This window comes from Lissotriton helveticus, chromosome 6 (assembly GCF_964261635.1).
Source record: "Lissotriton helveticus chromosome 6, aLisHel1.1, whole genome shotgun sequence".
Taxonomy (NCBI): domain Eukaryota; kingdom Metazoa; phylum Chordata; class Amphibia; order Caudata; family Salamandridae; genus Lissotriton; species Lissotriton helveticus.
Window position 1 is genome coordinate 2,080,613,109 of NC_136067.1, and position 21,187 is coordinate 2,080,634,295.

The 21,187-nt window shown below is 45.8% G+C and overlaps 2 protein-coding genes across 4 annotated transcripts in view; one reads left to right on the plus strand and one right to left on the minus strand.

The window, feature by feature from the left end:
- The window catches only part of LOC144764019 (uncharacterized), a 420,985-nt gene extending 408,285 nt beyond the window's left edge, over positions 1-12,700 (minus strand). The window contains exon 1 of the mRNA XM_078650149.1: positions 12,590-12,700. The gene's annotated coding sequence lies outside the window, so the exon portion shown is untranslated. The remainder of the gene's footprint in view (positions 1-12,589) is intronic.
- A 205-nt stretch (positions 12,701-12,905) lies between these two features.
- Positions 12,906-21,187, plus strand: part of LOC144764020 (olfactory receptor 2D3-like) — a 143,138-nt gene continuing 134,856 nt past the window's right edge. The window contains exon 1 of one of the 3 annotated variants that reach the window (XM_078650151.1): positions 12,906-13,025. The gene's annotated coding sequence lies outside the window, so the exon portion shown is untranslated. Of the gene's footprint in view, positions 13,035-21,187 lie in introns of all 3 variants that reach the window. The other 2 variants (XM_078650150.1, XM_078650152.1) reach the window with 2 other exon arrangements.

Sequence of the window (21,187 nt, forward strand, 5' to 3'; positions counted from 1 at the left end):
CCTCCAGTTCAATGGATCTAAAACTGAGGTGCTGTATTGCTCTTTGGACCGAACCCCCCACCCCCTGCCGACCGGTTTTTGGCCAGCCTCGTCTTTGGGCACGGCTGAGGCAGCGGATGCTGCTCGCAACTTGGGTGTCACGTTAGGCCCAAATTTACAGCTGGACGCCTTTTGTAAATAAGACAATTGCCACATGTATGATGCTGCTTCGTACATTGCGTAAGATCCTTCCCATGCTTCTGGCACCTGCTAGACCGGAAGTAGTGCGTAGTATAATTCTTAGCAGGCTTGATTACTGCAACGCACTACTTCTGGGTGCCCCCAGCACCTTGATTAGTAAGTTGCAGTGCATACAGAATATGGCAGCTAAGCTGGCTCTTTCTCGGATGCCCTCGTCCTCTTCTTCTTTGGCGCTAAAAGACCTTCACTGGTTACCTGTCCATCAGCCTATCTGGTTTTAAGGCGTCTTGCATAGTCATTAGGACTCTCCACGGACAGGGGCTTGTTGCGCTGCTAGATCTCTTCCCATGGTATTCAGCAGCCAGACCTCTACGGTCCTCCTCTGCTTGCTTGGTGACAGTCCCTAGGATTCAGATGGGCGGCTGTTCCTTTGGCTTCACTGCTGCCAAGCTTTGGAATTCTCTTCCCCTGTTTTTGAGTAGCCTGAAGGAACTCTCCTCCTTTAAAAAAGGACTGAAGTCTTACTTTTTTCCCCAGGTCAGTGTAATTTTGTGATTGCGTAAAGCTAGGTAGAGTCAAAGCGCCAGGATACCCTATGGGTGACAGTTCGCGCTATAAAAGTATGCGATACATACATACATACAAACCGCGTTCCTCAAAGTCTTTTGAGAAAATTGGTACAGCACTTGTGTTGGTAGGCCTAGTGTCCACGACAGGAAATGGCCCAAAACACAACCTGGACAGACCACATTTTCACAGTGAAATCAGACCCTTTTTTTGCAAAATGACTAGCTGTAGATTTTAAACCCTAACTCTACCTGCACCTAGTGAAACTTAGTAAACCTTTACATTTGTGAAAACTAGACACCCCAGGGAATTTAGAATGGGTTGACTTGACTGGCTCTCACAAGGTTCTGTTACCCAGATTCCCTAGCAAACATAAATATTTGTAAAAAAAAAAAAACACCTTTTCCTCACATTTCTGTGCTGGAAAGTTCTGGAATATGTGTAGATCCACAAAATTCCACCCACTCGTTTTTTGCCAATGTCTTATGAGAAAAATTATACCTCTCTTGTGTGGGTAGGCCTAGTGCCCGCGACAGGAAACGGCCCCAAACACAATGAGGACACACCACATTTTCACTGTGAAAAGGGACCTTTTTTTTACAAAGTGCCTAGCTGCAGATTTTGAACCCTAGCTCTATCGACACCTAGGAAAATCTAGCAAACTTATACGTATTTGAAAACTAGACACCCAGGGGAATCCAGGATGGGGTGACTTGACTGGCTCCCACCAGGTTCTGTTACACAGAATCCCTTACAAACTTAATATTTTGTCCAAAAAAACCTACATGTTCCCATATTTCTGTGGTGGAAAGTTCTAGAATCTGCATAGATACACAAAATTCCATGGAACATGCATTCCCCAAAGTCTACCAACAAGAATGATACCTCACCTGTGTGGGTAGCCCTAGTGCATGCTCATAAATTGCAACAGCGCATGCACGTGACGAGTCATGCACATTGAAAGCTGTGTCACAGATGGTGGAACAGTTGTGTACATAATGTACCGATATCAGAGATTCAAAGACTTCCTAGCTGTATCTTAATGTAGTGCAGACTGTTAGGTGTGTGCGGCATGGAAGCGCTTTAAGTTACATCTTTGAGTTACGAGTTACCCAAACTTAACCTTACCGACTTTCTCTAACTTGTAGTTAGAAGCCTAGCTTTTTAGGATGCTGTTGATTTGTTGATTAGAACAGGAGCAGTCAAGGCGCTGAGATATCTTTCCTTCTTTTTCATTCGAAATTGTTTTATTTTCAAACATCCAGAACTGTGAACATGTGCAAATAAAAAACTATTCGCCTAACGCACAGATTTAGAACTTCAGAATCCTCGACGTCTCCATAGACACTTTAATGAACCTGCTACAGAAATTGGTGGGAACCTGCAGTTTTAAATCCGGAAGGGCAGATTCTGATTTTCATCCTTCTTTGGGATGTTAAACACAAAATATCAAATGAGTTGATTGATTTATTTCGCTTATTTACTGCTTGTCAAAGCAGCGCGCTGTTAAAGTAAGCACTATAAAAACACACCTCAATATAATTTTTAATAGGGATTTTTTTGGTGCCCAGAAATGGTATTGTATTACAGATACTCATATTAAGATTGTATGAATGGAGACCGAATCAAAGTGGCACTTTTGCCCGACATCAATTAAAGACAGTGGATGCTAATTACTTGTATCCTGCATGCTGTTATCATGTAATTTAAGGAAACCACTAACCTGGGATTCTATAGGAATTCTATAACGCATATTAGCAAGCCCATTATCGCCGTTTTATTGGCAGTTTTCTGCCAATAAAACAGCAATAATTTTAACGAGGTTCCTTGCTAATATGCCCCATAGTTCTCAGACACTATGCGTGAAGACATTAGCTGGTGTGTTTTCATTCAGGATTTGAGGGGGGAAACAACATTTAAGTTATGCTATTGTTAGCCACTGAGGATGTACCTTCTGAGATGCGCTCCGTTTTGTGCTCTGTTTTGCCCTTGTGAAAGAAGGTCAGATATATGCACTTTTTTGCATTTGTACAGACGTTTGTGTTTGTAGGAGGAACAAACGCTATTTAAAAAGTCCATGTACATGCACCAACACATCTGATAATGACATTCACATGTATCATGCTTTCTGCTTCAGGCAGGCAATTTCTGTTAATGTTAAGTAACACATGACGGTATCATCCCAACCCAGTAGTGTTATATTGTATTGTAATTGCATTTATATAGCGCTTACTACCCCCGATGAGGCATTAAATCGCTTTTTCAGCAAGTAGGATGCTACTCCGTAACCCAAAAGTATTAGTGATGAATTAGTATCGTGAATAATTAAATTAATTTGAGCAGTGGGTTTGTTGGTCTGTTATTTGGATTGAGAAGGATAGTGGAGGGATAGAAGAAGGAAACGTTTGCATTTATATAGAGCTTCACAAAAACTGGGAAAGAGGCCCCCGATAGAGCTTCTACAGATATATAAAGCCAAATGTCAAACAGTTGCACTGTACGGGGCTGGTGTGTGGGGGTACGTAAATATCAACAGTTGGCAAGTGGTCGAAAATGCCTTTCTGAGGTTTCTTTTAGCAGTACCAAGGAGCACACCTACTTTTTCATGCCATACTGAACTGGGGATTTCACATTTATCAAATATAGCCAAAATACAACCACTCCTTCTGTGGCATCGAATCTGGTCTTCAGATAAAAATGTTTTTACACAGGGAATCATTCTAGATTGTATGTTTCTGGACCATTCTCATAAAATCGTCTGGCTATTATATATAAAATGTTTTTTGAATGACCTAGGGTTGGAAAAATATTATACTGTACCATCCTCAATTCGGTCATTATCAAGGAAGGGACTACAGGTGTTGTGCCTCGCACATCTAGAAGAAATAAGAATGACTAAAGAGGCCATTAAACCATGTGTACAACACTGTATGGCTGTTCATACCACTTTATCTATTCAGCCTTATTTAACTCATGATTTTTCCACGTTTGAGAGATTTCTTCTGACCAGATTTAGGTTAAATATTTTTCACCGTTTGGTTGCCTTTTCAAATAGAAATAACTGGGACTTAGAATTACCATCATGCCCGTGTGATAACATTTCTGTTCAGGCAACCATTCACACCTTATTTTTTTGTAAATATTACAATGGACATAGAAAGATCTGGCTGTTACCGATATTAAAACTTATGGGCATTAGAAGATGCCGTCCGGCCTTGCTTTCTTTACAGTATTTGGGTGAGGAGTGGATATCGAAGTATATTGTCAAATTCCTGAAATGTATTTTTCGACATCGATTAAATCTGTAACAAACTCTGTTTTCAGTATGAATTTAACAATCCAATTGTGCTAGTAAAAAGTTAGCTGATGTTCCTTTTTAAGGCTTTATGTATATAGCTAGAACTTTTTAAAAGAAATGTTGCACAGATTATATTGTAAATACGTTTTTTAGAATTTCATATGTTTTATAAACAATAGTTTTTTATTGGTAGTATTTCATTTTAATGTAGAATTTGAAAATTAAATTCACTTGTGACAATGCTTGTATGGGTTTTTTTCTGTGATAAAAACCGAATAAACAAAAATAAATAATAAAAAATATATATAGAGCTTGCTACACCTGTTGAGGTGATTGAAGTGCTTTTTGGCGGGTAGCACGCTACTCTGGAACCCAAACAGGATTAATGGGGAATTAGTATAGGGAAATATGAAATTAAATTGAGCGGTGTAATACTTCACTGGCACTTTGTGGAAGAATCAGGGGCATATACTGAAATTCATCAACGTCCATTTAAGCATGTGGCTCGCAGAGTTGCAGTTACTTGTATAAGAGATACAGCACCAAACTAGCTTACTTACCGTACGCACTCATGCTGTCCTAAATTACATATGCTGCACCATGACTTTCAGTTAATGGCTGGTTAGTCAGACTTTCATAAGTCATTTTAAGAATGTGAAAGCCCAAAGCCAGTCCCAGGATACTTGTTTCCAGTCCAGGGAGGACCTGGCCTGGCAGTTCAGTCTGCACTGTTCCATGGGAAGCAGGGTCAAGACTGATTTTCATATGGCTTGGTCCAAACTGGGGTGACGTAGTGAACACAAAATGATGTATTAAACCCAAATCTGAGATTAGGGCTGATGTTTGCATTGTTCCTTGTTGTAAGTAGATTAGGTAGGCAGCAGGACACGTCTTCAAGTTATTAAGATAGATTTATTAAGATACAAAGCAAAGCAGTAAACCTCACAGCTGACCAGACCTTCAACTGCCAAGGCTGGAATCCTCACATACCAGATAGAACACTCTTAGGTACTATGGGAGATTGGGAAGATAGAAACACTAAGAAAGGACTACTGACACCAAGTAGCCATATTGAATGAAGCACAAATATACAACATATCTTCTCCCTTTACAGATAAACAAAAATGAAAGACTCAAACACATAGTAAAAGTTAAAGCACGGAAAAACACGAAGAAGAAAACATATAACACGCAGGAGGTCAGCAACCTCAAGGACTTCCAGATCACGAAGGAAGAGAATCAGGATCAAGATGAGAATGATGATGAAGATCATGATGACCACTTTCTCCCCTTTGATTGGCAAAACATGAAGAGCCAGTCTACTCTCTACAATCCATCATTGTGGCCAGCAAAAATGGGAACAGACAGTTTACTTTCTCCAATCAGTGTTTGTCCATTGCGGCTTCCCGCTCATTGTTGAAGATAGAACAGTTCAACAAATGTCTCAGTGGGTCAAAAGTTCTGGATGGATGTTCCCGTAGAAAAATTTAGAGCCAGATCTCTTGTCAAAGATGAAATTCGGGACCAGGTGTCTAGGTTCTGGTTCTTATTCTCGTGTAACGAGTCTCTATTTGTGATTCTGGCCTCTGAGCTACCTTTAAATTGTATTTCTTTTGTGGACAAACTGTCTCGGTACTGTGGCTATAAGCCTGGTTCAAATGGCGGAATATTTATCCTGGTTCAGAGAACCACCTTGTCACAACTTTCTGTTGTGGTACTGGAACTCTTGTCCGTCACGAATCTCGGTCGGGAACTTTCCCGGTCCTGGGACTTCCTTTGTCCACTTCCGGTATAGATTGAGAGACCTTTGTCCTCTTCTGGTCCTGGGACGTCCTTTGTCCTCTCCCAGTTCTAATTCTGGAACCTTTGTCCCCTTCCGGTCCTGGGACATTCTTCGTTGTCTTCCGGTTCCTGGTACTGCCGGTCTGGGACTAATTTTCTCCTCTCCCGGTCGTTATTCTGGGGGCATTTGTCCCCATCCAGTCCTGGGACATCTTTTGTCCTCTCCCATGTCTTAGTTCTGCAGGTCCTGGAATTTGCCTTGTCGTCTCCCGCTATTAATTATGGGGCCTTTGTCCCTTTCCGTTCCTGGGACATCTTTTGTCCTCTCCTGGTTCTGGTTTTGCCGGTTCTAGGACTTGCCTTGTCCTAGCATTACATATGCCATAGTGTTCTCCATTATTGAGATACACATTACACTTTCCAAATTTTTTCATTTGCTTATATAGTCTTTTTATACTGTTGAATGGGGGCATCTCTTTTATGACTTCAAGTCAGATTATTTTTTTTATATCCGCAATACTTAAAAATTTGCAAACATTCGTGACAAGAATTTTCAATTCTATTAAGGACTAGGAGGCGAGGATTATGCTTAGTCTCATTTCTTTACTGACACATAGCAGCCAATCACATTACAGTAAAGAAAAACAGAAATAGGGCAACCATAGAGTACACCCATAGTATATAAACAGTCTCAGAGGTAACCACTTCCTCTTTCTTTGTCCAAAATCCAGTAGGAAGAACTAATTAAACATCAGAAACCAAGGAAAACATCATTCGAAAGGACCAAAATCCGAACGTGGAGGCGGAGGAACTTCCAAAAGCCACAGGAACAGAAGCAGGCCAACGAGGAGAAGAAACTCGCAGCAGAACGTCCACAAGGGCGGAGCCGGAGGAACCTCACTTGGGATCAGAGCCTGAAAAGAGACACAAAGCCGTAATACACATCCTGTGTAATCATGAGCAAATAAAGGGTGGGTAAAGAAAAAACCAAAGCATTCATCACATTTCATTAGGAAAGATCCATGAAGTATTGCATAGTAACAATATAATAGATACAGGCATATACAACGGGTGGGATAATCCTCGCCTCCTAGTCCTTAATAGAATTGAAAATTCTTGTCACGAATGTTTGCAAATTTTTAATTCTATGTCAGGACAGGAGGCTCCGATTATGCTTTTTTAAAGCTGATCTACCACCACAGAAGCAACACTATCGATAGGCTTAAAGTAAAAAGTTTTAAACACAGAAGCAGATGACCAATCTGCAGCCTTCATGATATCAAACAGAGTAACACCCATGGAATAAGCTTTGGACGCCATCGCTCCACGTGCAGAGTGTGCGCCAAACACAGAAACATCAATTCCAGCTTCAGACATAAGCCCCCGCACCCAGCGCGCCAAGGTAGCTGGAGAAACAGGGCGAAAAGGCTTTTGTAATGCAATCAGCAGTTGACCCTGCATGTCTGAGCGCAAAGAAGCAGTACTCACCTCATAATCCTTCAGACATTGAACCACACAAAGGTTGGGGTGAGAAGGGAAAGAAGGATAAGAAATAGAAGGCGCATTAGATTTGGTACGTCTGGAGAGACGAAAGGAAACTCCTTCAGGAGTGAAGCTGCGACCCGCCAGATCCAAAGCGTGCACATCCGACACGCGCTTACAAGAGACCAAACATAGCAACATAGTCAGTTTTGCAGAAAGCTGCTTGCGAGATAAGGAAGCATTGGAAGGCCAGGCCTCCAAAAATCTGAGGACAACAGAAACATCCCACAAGGTAACATATTTAGGGGTGGGAGGTTTTGCAAAACGAACTCCTTTAAGCAACCTGGAAACAAAAGGATGTTCACCCGCGGGTTTCCCATCTATGTGGGCATGACCCGCCGAGATAGCAGACCGGAAACCGTTGATAGTCGAATAAGCCAGACCAGAGGTGGCTAAGGAGGCCAAGAAATTAACAATCATGCTGATATCTGCTGAAACGGGATCAACTTGTTGTTGTGAACACCAATCACACCAACGCTTCCAAGACCCCTTATACCGTTTGTGAGTATTGGGAGCCCAAGCTTCACTAAGGAGCTTGGAAGCGTCGCTTGAAAGGCCCGGGAGCGACCAGCGATCCCCGAGATCCTCCACGCGAGAAGAGGGAGGGAGCCTGAGAGGATCAGGGGATGAGGACCTCCGAGAGGGTCCAACAGGAGATTCCACAATGGGGGAAGGAGAAACGGTGGGGCCGAACACATTTCTAGAAGGACCGGAAACCACGCTTGAGCCCTCCAGAGAGGGGCAATCAGAATCAGATCCGTCTGAAATCGTTTGGAGTAGGCCAATACCCTGGGAATCATTAGAAATGGAGGGAAGGCATAACAGAGGGTCGATGGCCACTGCTGGAGAAAGGCATCCGTGGCCAGAGCCTGAGGGTCCGGCCTCCAACTGTAAAAATGCGGAAGTTGCGCATTGAGGCGTGAGGCAAAGAGATCTAGTTGGCAAGGACCCCAACGCCGATGGAGAGCACGGAAGACCCGGGGATGCAGCCTCCAATCGCTGTAATCCCGAAGGTGCCTGGAGTGCCAGTCCGCTATCTGATTGCGGCATCCCGGAAGGTACTCCGCAATAACAGTGATCTTTTTCTGCAGACAGAAGTGCCAAAAATCTTTGGCGATCTCCGCCAGGATTCTGGACCTGGTCCCGCCCAGTTTGTTCACATAGCGGACTGCCGAGATATTGTCCATCCGGAGAAGGACACAACAACTGGTCTGTAGGGGAGAAAAACATTTGATCGCAAAGGAACCCGCTAGGAGCTCCAGACAGTTGATATGAAGTTTCAATTCCTGAGGGGACCAACGACCCCCGGTCGAGACCGAGCCGCAACGGGCTCCCCAGCCCCACCGACTGGCATCGGATTCGATCACCAGATCCGGAGACACACCGAAGAGGGCTCGGCCGTTCCAGGCCTCCATGTGGTCCAACCACCACTGCATCTCCCACCGGACCTCCTCCGTAAGAGGAATCTGATCGGAATATCCGAGGCCTTTCCGGAGATGAAGAATTTTCAGGCGCTGCATTGCCCTGTAATGTAGGGGACCCGGAAAGATCGCCTGAATGGATGACGCCAGCAGACCGACTACACGCGCCAACGACCTCAACGACACAGTCGGTCTGGAAATAACAGACATCAACTCTCTCTTGATATAACGCATCTTTTGGTTGGGCAAGAGAAGTTGACAAGTAACCGAGTCGATCTGAAAGCCCAGGAAATCGATACGCTGGGCTGGAACCAAAACCGATTTCTGGACATTGATTAGAAACCCCAGAGACTGTAAAAGAGTGATGGATAATTCCAGATGTTGAAGAAGTTTGAGAGGACAATCCGCCATAAGGAGAATATCGTCCAGATAAATAATCAACCTGACACCCAGTGACCGAAGATGTTCCACAACTGGTCTCAACAGCTTCGTGAAGCACCATGGTGCTGACGAAAGACCGAACGGGAGAACCTGATACTCGTACCAGACTCCCTGCCAGAGAAACTGGAGAAAACGGCGATGAGGTTTGTAAATCGGAACCGAAAGATAAGCATCCTTGAGGTCCAGTCTGACCATCCAATCCCCTTCTCGAAGGAGATCCCTCAACAGATGGATGCCCTCCATCTTGAAATGACGATAGACGACTCCGCCGTTGAAGTCTTTCAGGTTGAGAACAAGACGAGCACCGCCCCCTTTTTTCTCGACCAGAAAGACAGAACTGGCAAACCCCTTCGGATGACGGGTGGTTGGAATCACCGCCCCTTTTTTCAGAAGAGAGTCTATCTCCTCGGAGAGACAAACCTGATCCTGAAGAGAAAAACGCAGACAAGGAGGGGGACAAGTCTGATGCATCGGGTGATAGAATTCTATTCTGAACCCCTGAACAGTTTGTAGCACCCAAGCATCGCCGGAGAGCAAGCGCCAATTCTGCAGGAAAAATTGAATGCGACCCCCCAACATCACATCGCATGCATGAATCAGGCTCACCTGTAGGGTGGGAATCTTGGTATTGTCCCTGATGACCACCGGAACGTCCTTTGCCATACTGGCCTTTTCCTTTTCTAGAAGGATAAAAGTTTGCGCGGGTGGAGTAGCCAGAGTCGTATTGGCCACCACGATGCTGCGATCCACCCCTCTGGGACTGTTGCTGAGATCCACGGCCGAACGACCGTCCCCTTTGTCGTCCGGCCTTGGTGAAAACCGGACGCATGGCCCGGCGCAAGGAAGCTTGTGCCCTATCAATGCCGCTAAAGGCAGAGACAAACTTAGTCAACTCCTGTAGAAAAGGCTGGCCAAAAAGAAGACCCTGCGCCTCTGGACCTGCCTCAGAGGTGGCCAGCTCCGCCAACTTTGGATCCAGTTTCAGGAGAATGGATCGACGACGTTCTGCTGAAATGGCACAATTAACGTTCCCAAACATGCATACGGCCCTCTGTGCCCATTCGATTAGCTCGTCAGGGTTAACTGTCGCCGAGGCTTCCTTGGCCTTGAAACCTAGGTCCAGGATCTTGGATAGGGGACCCAACATGTCCATTAGCTTGTCTTGACAAGACCGCCAGGAACGGTCCAGGCCTTTCTTGGGGTCTTTAGAATATTTTTTAAGGTAGGTGACCATCATAGGGTCCACCTCCGGGGTTTCAGCAATATGGTCTGCCAGGTCAGGCCTCGGGCACTCAGAGCGAAGCCGAGCCCGGACAGGCGCCTCAAAGGGTTGGCGAACATGCGCCTCCAGGTAAGCTGCCACCGCTGGAGCGGGCAGCCATGACGTGGAATGTGGATGGACAATGTCCTCAGGTTCGAAAGTGAGAAGGGGGGGGCGCTCAAAGGCGTCAACAAAATGCTCCTTGCGGAGACGCTTTTTAGGAGGAGAGTCATGACCTGAAGAGGCTTGACCATGGTCTGACCCCTCCGCATAAAGAGACGCAGAAGACTTGGGTTTGTCTGAAGATAAAACCTTCGCCAGTCTCTGAAAATCTAATTTGTGAGGGTTACCAGGAGACTTTGCGGATTTTTGTGAAGGAGGCAACCAGCCCTGTTGAATGGCATATTCATTAAGATGGCGTTTAAGGGGATTAATGGCCCTTACCAGTGCCTTGTTAACTGAAAGTTGAACACCATTATCCAACTCCTCCACTAAGTCATATGCAAGAGAAGTATCTTCCTCCTCATCATAATAACAGTCTTCATCTTCTTCATAATACTCAGCCATTGCAACAATATGCAAAAGTCAATGCCCACAAGACTGTAGTAATATATGGAGTATCTTAGATACCAGTAATGGGGGAGTGTGAACCCCAAAGCAGGCTCAAACTGAGGTAAAACTCGATGCAAAAAACAATTTGAATGTGGAGGGAGAAAGCCTGCCGTCAAAAAACACTCTAGGCAGAGCCTATGCACAATGAAATACAACCGAAGCTCTTTCCTGAGCTCCGGCGTCAAGCGGGGTCAAAAGTTCAGGGCTGTGGGCTTGAGCACAGATTAACAGCGGTCCTTCACTCAACCGGCAGGAGGGCGTGTGAAGAAAAAATGCCTCGAGCCGGAAATAAAGCAGCGCGCACGCGCGACGCTGAAATGCCACTGAACAACACCGGCTCGAGAGCGCTCGCGCTCCCAATGCGAACCGCGGACCCCTGCTCCCGCTCCACCGAAAGCGACCGGCACAAACGGCCAGGCACTGGGAGGCGAGCAACGCGCTCCCAACAAACGCGCCGAAAACGGACGCGAAAACAGTACCAGCACACCGAAAGGCGGACCACAAAGCATACACAAGCCGCGCGCAGGTATCAGAAAGCAGCGCAAGATAAGGCAAGTGCACAAACAATCATAACAATAAGATTTACAACAGCAATATAAGCATTAAAAGGGAAATAGACTTAACTGGCTGCGGAGCAGCAAAGAAAGAGGAAGTGGTTACCTCTGAGACTGTTTATATACTATGGGTGTACTCTATGGTTGCCCTATTTCTGTTTTTCTTTACTGTAATGTGATTGGCTGCTATGTGTCAGTAAAGAAATGAGACTAAGCATAATCGGAGCCTCCTGTCCTGACATAGAATTGCTTAAGAGCAACTCTCTCTCAAACGCTGGAATTAAATGAATTACTCTCTCCAGAAGTTGATGGTGGCTGCTTAACAGTTTTTTTCAATTTATTAACTGTTACGCTTCTTTTCTTTTAAATGTTCACATCTGTGCTGTGTTCTCACCTTTGTGTTTATTTTGAGACTTTACTTTAATATACTTTTTAACATCACCATAAAAACCCTCACACTGCATGTTTGTATCCCAAAGATCAAATGTCTCAAGGCACAACTCCCTGTAGTTGCATAGATACCACCATGACTATATAGTGAGGCTTCTCTTTGCTTTGAGTTATAGATCACTTGTAGTGCCTTAGATCGTCCTGGCTTTCAAAAGCAGATAAATAATGTGAAATTTCTAATTTTAACTTCATGAACGAAACCACAAATAAAGTACTTTTAAAAACCACCATATGGCATTGTTGTCCGATATGTCCCACTTCAACTGCCTTTAAACTCGCTTGCTCGTGAGGTGAAAACCACATCAAGTGAAATGTGATCCTTCTATCACCAAACCATGTCATTGATTGAAGATGCGGTAAATAAGCAGCTTATTTCCGAAGTACAAGGCTTATATCCCTTTGATGGTAAAGCCATAAATGCAGGGTAATGATCTTGAAAATAAACTGCTATAAGACTGTAGAGATGCATACGCTCTCTTACCTTGACATCAAATTCGTGTCTACCTCATGGCTTCAGTTTCAGAGACGGGCCGTCACTTAAAGCATTAGCGGGTGTACGTGCAGGCAGCCCCTTTTCACTTTGCCAGCTTCCTTTAATTACTCGGTGGTACTTCAGAAGAAAAAGAACACATACAAAATATGGCAGATTTACGTCCTGCGCCAAGACGTGCGGAAAGACCTCTCCGGCCTCACGCTGGTAACTAGGCAACAGGGGAAGCAAAGGAAGGCGTGTGACGTAGGGCACGCAGCCTCTCCACTAGTACCCCTGAAGGTTCTACAACGTCATCAGAATAAAAGTTCCCTCAGAGAAGAGCAGATTAGCAGGGAGACACTCCCAGCAGGCAGGCAGTCAGTCAAACTGGCAGTGAGCAACGGATAGGAACTCACGGGGAAAACCGAAACTTACTTGAGAACAGGTACCTGTGGTTAGTAGAAGCTTTCTAATTTTCTTTAATAGCGTTTTGTCAACAGCTGAGATGAGTGGCTTGGAAGATATTTTACACAGTTCTCCGGTTACATGTTTCTCCTGTAAAGTTGCTGGCAGCATATGGGGAACACTTATGACAGATTTCCTCTTATCTTTGTTAGGAGGGTCAGGTTACTAATAGTTTTTGCTCACATTCCTGGCAGCAGATGAATAATACTCAGCACAGCTGGTTTCTTCTCAGACAGTATTTCTGGTTTCTTCTCAGACAGTATAACTGCGCAGCACGAGCAAGACCTCTTTTTTTAATTTTTTTACTTGCCGGCTAATTTCTTCAGGCTTTATTGCGTTACACAGGTTTTTAGGTGCTTTTCTTCTTGTTACAGGCCGCAGTAAGGTGGGTTCTTGTTTGTGAGGTCTTGCTCGTGCTGCGCAGTTCTTCTTGGTCTTTTTCTCTGGTCTGCCCCTCTGGTCTGGTCAGCGCAGAATGTGGCCAAAATGTTGTAAGTAGATTAGGTAGACAGCAGGACACGTCTTCAAGTTATTAAGATAGATTTATTAAGATACACAGCAGAGCAGTAAACCTCACAGCTGACCAGACCATCAACTGCCAAGGCTGGAATCCTCACATACCAGATAGAAAACTCTTAGGTACTATGGGAGATTGGGAAGATAGAAACACTAAGAAAGGACTACTGACACCAAGTAGCCATTTTGAATGAAGTACAAATATACAACATTCATCACTCTGTCTATCATCTGTTCTTTTTTTTTTGCGGAGTGTGAAAGGTCAGCTTGACAAATAGCAATCGCGGCCCGTAGAGCCAGTTTAGTTGGGCGGAAAGGCGGGGTGGGGGGAGGTAAACGACGGAATATGGATGATCAGAGGTAAGTAAACAATACAATTATATAAATGAAACGAATTTCATTGCGCGCCCTGCATTGCATTTTGCAATCTAGGGCGCGCAAAGAAATTCATTTTATTTATTTAATTGTTTACTTATCTCCGATCATCCATATTCCAATGTTTATTACCCCTCAGCCTGCTCTCCACCGCCCCACCTTTCGGCCCCACGGAACACCCTCCATGGGCCGTAACAAATGGAGATTGCAACATCATGTTAACAATCTCAGCAGCATGTGCTTAAACCACAGATCAAACTTATCAGTGTACATGTCCCTTTTGAGATACTTGTCTTATTCTTCTTGACTCTGGCAGAGTGTCAGGTTATTTTGCCAGTAGTACTGGCAATATCGACTGCTGCCAGGTGCAACTCTACACTAATCACTGCCTAATGATTAGGGTTGGAAACATAGCTGTCATTTAGGGGTCGGCAGAGGTCACAACTTGCTTGCCCATTGCTACTCCTGGTGACCCCTAGTCTCAAGGGTGGCAAAATCAGTGCCATTAACACAGTGGCAGCTCGTCCTTATGGGCATCGGTTTGGGCTCAACTCTTTGTTTTGTGTCAACCTTTTATTACACTAATAGTGAATAATAGTACATTATTTACTATTAGTGTAAAAAAACATAGAGCACAGTTATCTGGAATATGACCTTCCTTGGCAGCTGAGATAAGTAAAAAATGCTTTCAAATGTATATTGTGTGTGTTTATGTGAGAGAGTGTGTGTATGTGTTAGCATGTGTGTGTGGGTGAAAGTAAAGGTCAAAGGGTGTTTGATGTCCGCTACCCCAGGCGTTTTAGAGATTTGCTCTGTGGTTCTACCAGCTAAGAAGGGTGTTATTGAAATTTTAAAAATAAATTGAAGACAAAGTTTGCATCCATCATTCCAATCCCTGTTGCATATTTCAGGTTATATATAGCAATTTGTTAAGTTCACATTGCAAGAAAGAATTATTTCATCTTCCCGCCAAAACCCCAGGTTTCTCCCATCCTTAAAAGAGCTATCAAAATCCGGTGGAATTTAATGATTTCTGACGGATTACTGGGAACCAACAGGGTAGCAACAATCATACACATATGGTTCTCCGGTATTCTCTTGATGTTTGTTGCTTCCTTTACTTAGTTGTGTCGAGACACAGTACAGAAATTAGCCTATAAATGTCTGCAGTTACATATACTTATACCAGAATTAAATATACTACCCTGAGTATATGTAATTCCAGACACTGTCAGTAGTACTGAAAACATCAGCAACCTTTGGCATGGTTGACCATGATTTGCTAAGAAGCAGGGTGTGGTGGCGTTGTGGACTAATGCGTCCACTGTCATGGCATGTGTTCTACCTCATGATCACAAGTTCAAATCCCAGTGAGTCCACTCAACCATTTATCCTTCCCTTATGAGGTTGAATAAAATATACCATTGAGTTGGATAACAGTAATCATCTATTATTCATCTACAAGAATGCTGTGGTTGAATGTGTGCTTTACAAATACATATGCTATGTTGGGTTAAATGCCAACTGTTGGGAGACTAGGCTGATTTAAGATCTTTCTTGCCGACCAGAAACTACAAGATTGTTGGCTAAAGCCACGGGTGGGTTGATATCTAACACTCACATCGTTTGTGACAGCAGGATGGTGGCTCAATGCTCAGATGATGCATAAGCACTTAGTAGCAGCTCTTACCAATGTAGAGGTTAAGGGAGACTGCTGTAGCCGTGCGATCTGCGCACCCAGAATGGAAAGTTATTTTTTGGTTAAAGCGTACCAGACAACACTGCTGTCTTGTTTGCTAAAGACATCTTGGGGAGATTCGGAAAGCTTCCCTGGGAATGCATTCCACCCATTGCTTACCATTGGCTTTGTGGTTGTAATTCCCAATTGTTTTCTGTTTGCTGGCTTTATTTGTTTTAGGCTTTCCAGCTTGAGTTTGTCCCTCTCATGGAGCATACCCTGTTTACTGTATTCTTCCGCAGTGCTCGCTTTCACATCGTCAAGGATTTATTATAACGAGTGTGAGAAGTTGGCCTGGTAGGGGATGTTTCCAATTCTGGAACCACCTACTACCTGACCAAACAATCCCCTTATGGTGTCTGGTTGTAAGTCAACCTTATTAGACAAGCTATCCTAGTGGTAGCATGGACTAAGCAGCCTAAAGGCTTAACTTAAGAGGTCGTGTTAAGCGAGCTGTTTTACCACATACAATCCTGTAATACCAAATGAAAGGACACCACACAAGTATATATTATAAAAATATATGTGTTTATTACTAAAAACAATCCCCAGTATTCTTTATGAATAAAGGGGCACAAGCGTTAAATCAAAAGCACTGTTTAAACATACAAAGTTGCACAATTATGGATGAGGGCAGGGGGCCACTCAAACCATATACTAAACAAGTGGTATAAGAGAGGCCACTCGAACAGTGGTTAGGCCTAGGGCCTAGGGAATCGCTGGGAGCAGTCAGGACAAGCAATGCTGAAGTCGGGAATGGCCCTCGGGATTCGGGAGATGTGCGGAAAGCGCACGCATGCACCAATGTTAACCAATGGTGCGTAAAAGTCAAATAGTTAAAGTTTAAGGACACTTCCGCTGAACCTAGAGGAACAAAACTTAACACACAGACCCTAGAGGTGTGCACCAGTGTGGGAACACCGGCGGAGCAAAGTTACCTCACCCACAGGAAGTGGGTGCACAGGGTCGAAGTGGCGTCGGGTTTTGACACGCAGGCTCTTGGTGCTTGAAGCTGAAAGGGCTGCAGGCAGGGTGAAGACGAAGTGTCCGGTGGAGTCCAAGGGTGGACTCAAGTTGTAGAGTACCTGAAAGCAGAGGGGACAGAGTCTGGGTCACTCAGCAGTGACCAGGGTGGAACCAGGACGGAACCAGGCAATGTCGGGCGCAATCAGGTGGTCGTCGAGGCGCTTCTCTTCGCTGTCACGTGGGCTCTGGGGCATCTGCGACGTCCAGGAGCAGGTCACGATCTGTCCCACGCAGGCTCTCACCGTCGGTGCAGTCGGCTTCCGGTTTGGAGCAAACAAGCCTTGGTAAGAGCAATCCACGCGGGATTGGAAGATGGCGTCTTACTCGGACCAGGAAGGTCAGAGTCGGGGCTCCCTTTCAGGGGAGCTGGTGTGGATCTGGAGCAACCAGAATCACGAGTCTTCTTTTGTAGTTCGTCGGCACAGGGACCACAAGCCAGCTGGCAAGTGACCGGGCCAACGCGTTGAGCCAAATCGTGCCAAAGGGCCCCACGCAGCACTCGTCGAGTGTGGAGGGCTGAACTTCGGCTCAGGAGTAGCTCAGGGTGGGGGCTTCTCAAACCCCGGTGTACAGCTTCGAGGGTCACTCGTGGGCTGCACGGTCAGCGTCTCGTGGTCACTTCAAGATGGCGTGCCCCACGCTTCCGGTCGCCTCCACGGGTCTCAGCTTTGCAGGGACTGTGGATCGGGCTGTTAGAAGCTGGGCAGGCTTGATCTCGTCGATCTCAGTCGCTCGAGTTCCGGCGGGAACTGCAACTAAGTAGACGTCGAGGGCTGGATGGTGCCTGCTGCTGCAGGGTGGTCACTCCTTGACCACAAGGGAGATTCTTCGGGCTTCCACGTTGAGATGGAGGGCGAAGGGTCCAGAATATCGTTTCAAATGTTTCTTCCAGGAAATCTGCTGTGCATTGGCACTGCTCCCACTCTTATTCGAATATGGTGGGCGTGATTACCTGCTAGGTCCCCTCCTATGGGTGGGACCCAGGAAGTGGGTGGATACACCCCCTTCCTTTGATCCAGGCCGCCCTGGCACGAGGGCTGGAGTGCCCCAGAACCGGTTTGGCCGGATTATGCAAGGGGCAGCCTTGTGCGCCCCAGGCAGTGTCTGGTTTCTTTCAAACCTCCCTGCTACAATACACTATCTCCTGTCTGGAGGGCGGTGACACCCTCCTGTGACAGGAAACCCTTTGTCCAGGACCCCCTTGACTGGGTTTCGGTCAGCTCCAGGGGTCCAGACATTTGTCTGTGGCAGAGGCATCCATTTTGTGGATCTTAAGGCCTTTGGAGAAATCAACCGCATTAAAGTGAAGTAACATGTCTTACCCCTCTAGAGGGGTGGAATGCCATCCCCGTCGCCAGAACTGGCGAGGGGATGGTATTCCAAAGCGTATGACACCTTACACGACATGTTTTGATAAAGCCAAACCAGAGTTGCTAAATAACCGCGAGGATTATAAGGCACTTAATAGTATATGGTATGGCATTATCCTGAAACAGCTTAGGGATTTGTTCCCGACGGCTGCAGACAGGCTCAGCTCATGCTAGAGCTCCATCTCACATAAAAACCAAGCACCCAGCCTCCAGGATTGGTGAGGCCTGTCTATAGGAGTGGCTCACAGGTTTACATGTGTCCAGATATAGGTTTAGACATAGGTATACTATATCTAAGCAAGGGGTGTGTACACCACCTTACCCCAGCTGAGTGATCAGCCAGTTGTGTCAATTTAAGAACCAGCCAGGGGTGGCAAAAGATATGCTGCAGCCCCTGGTAGGCCTTAGTGGCTCCTGTGCCCTGTGCACCTATAGTGCATTCTACAGGGGCTGACAAGGAGTCCATTTCCAATTGGTATGTGCCTATAGCACATGTGTCATTAATTTAGTGAGAGAACAGCAGGCTGGGGGTCTGATCAGCAGGCCCACAGCCTCAGTAGTCGAAAACCAGTGAAGCAAAAAGCAAAAATTTGGGGTGACCATAGGATAGCAGACCCTACTCTCCTACACAACCCCCCCCCAAACGCAGGGACATTAAACTAACCTTGACCAGATAAGTCTTCATGTTCTAAGTGGAAGTACCTGGAGAGACCATCTGCATTACCATGGTCAGTCCCTGGGCGGTGCTCCACTGTAAAGTCCATCCCCTGTAGGGAAATGGACCACCTGAGCAGTTTGGGATTTTCACCCTTCATCTGATTAAGCCATAAGAGGGGCTTATGGTCTGTTTGCACCAGGAAGTGAGTTCCAAACAAGTAGGACCTCAACTTCTTTAATGCCCAAACCACAGCAAAGGCCTCCCTCTCAATGGCTGACCAACGTTTTTCTCTTGGGGTTAGCCTCCTGCTAATGAAAGCAATTGGCTGGTCTTGACCATCTTGATTAAGTTGTGAGAGTACAGCTCCCACCCCTAACTCAGAAGCATCTGTCTGAACAATGAACTGTTTGGAGTAGTCAGGACTCTTTAGGATAGGTGCAGAGCACATGGCCTTCTTCAGGTCTTCAAATGCCTTCTGACAGCTAACTGTCCACTGAACCTTTTTTGGCATCTTCTTGGATGTCAAGTCATTTAATGGTGTCACTATAGACCCATAGTTTTTCACAAACTTCCTGTAATACCCAGTCAGGCCCAAGAAGGCTCTGACTTGTGTCTGGGTAACTGGAGGAGCCCAGTCCTGTATGGCCTGGATTTTGCTTTCCAGTGGCTGAACCTGGCCTCCACCTACTAGGTGGCCCAGGTATACAACCTTACTCTGCCCTATCTGGCACTTTGTGGCCTTGATAGTTAGGCCTGCCTTTTGCAGGGCCTCCAAAACTTTCTTCAGGTGGATCAGGTGATCCTCCCAGGTGGAGCTAAAGACAGCAATATCATCCAGATAAGCTGCACAAAAGTCATCCAACCCAGTAAGGACTTGGTTCACCAACCTTTGAAAAGTGGCAGGTGCATTCTTCAAACCAAAGGGCATTACCACAAACTGATAATGTCCACTAGGGGTAGAGAATGCTGTTTTGGCTTTTGACTCCTCAGCTAGTCTGATTTGCCAGTAGCCAGCTGTCAGATCAAATGTGCTCAGAAACTTGGCAGAAGCCAATCTGTCAATGAGCTCATCTGCTCTTGGAATGGGGTGAGCATCTGTCCTAGTGACAGCATTGAGACCCCTGTAATCCACGCAAAACCTCATTTCTCTCTTACCATCTTGGGTATGAGGTTTTGGCACCAGGACTACTGGGCTGGCCCATGGGCTCTCTGATGGCTCAATCACTCCAAGCTCCAACATCTTTTGCACCTCAGCCTTGATGCAATCCCTGACATGATCAGGTTGCCTGTAGATCTTATTCTTGACAGGCAGACTGTCACCAGTGTCCACAACATGGGTACACCAGTCAGTTTGGCTGGGTGTGAGTGAAAACATTTGCCTGTGAGCCTGCAAAACTTGTCTGCAGTCCCTCTGTTGCTGGTCAGTGAGGCTGCCTGCCAAGGCTACTCCATCAACTGAACCATCATCAGGGTTCTGGGAAAGCAGGTCTGGGAGAGGGTCACTCTCTTCCTCCTGTTCCCCATCTGTGGCCATGAGCAAGCTCATGTCCTCCCTGTCTACAAATGCTTTCAAGCGATTCACATGGATTACCCTGTGAGGGCTCCTGGGTGTTCCAAAGTCTACCAAGTAGGTGACTTCCCCTTTCTTCTCAATAATAGGATAGGGTCCACTCCATTTGTCTTGGAGTGCTGCTGGAGCCACTGGCTCCAGTACCCATACCTTCTGTCCTGGTTGGAACTCTACCAGTACAGCCTTTTGGTCATGCCAAGCTTTCTGCAATTCTTGGCTGGCCTCCAGGTTTTTGGATGCTCTTTCCATGTACTCAGCCATCCTGGAGCGGAGACCAAGTACATAGTCCACTATGTCTAGTTTGGGCTTTTTGAGAGGTAACTCCCATCCTTCCTTCACCAAACACAATGGACCTCTCACAGGGTGGCCAAACAAAAGTTCAAAAGGGCTGTAGCCAACCCCCTTCTGTGGGACCTCTCTGTAAGCAAAGAGCAGGCAGGGTAAAAGAATGTCCCATTTCCGCCTGAGCTTCTCTGGTAATCCTTTTATCATGCCTTTAAGGGTCTTGTTAAATCTCTCCACAAGCCCATTGCATTGTGGATGATATGGGGTGGTAAACTTATAGTTTACTCCACATTCCTTCCACATTGCTTTTAGATAGCTGGACATAAAATGTGTCCCTCTATCTGATAGTACCTCCTTAGGAAAGCCCACTCTTGAGAAAACTGCAATGAGGGCTTTTGCCACCACAGGTGCTGTGGTGGTCCTTAGGGGAATAGCCTCTGGGTACCTGGTGGCATGATCCACTACCACCAGTATGAATCTGTTCCCAGATGCTGTTTGGGGGTCCATTGGACCCACAATATCAATTCCAACTCTCTCAAAGGGGACCCCCACCACAGGTAGTGGTATTAGGGGGGCCTTTGTTGTGCCACCTGACTTACCACTG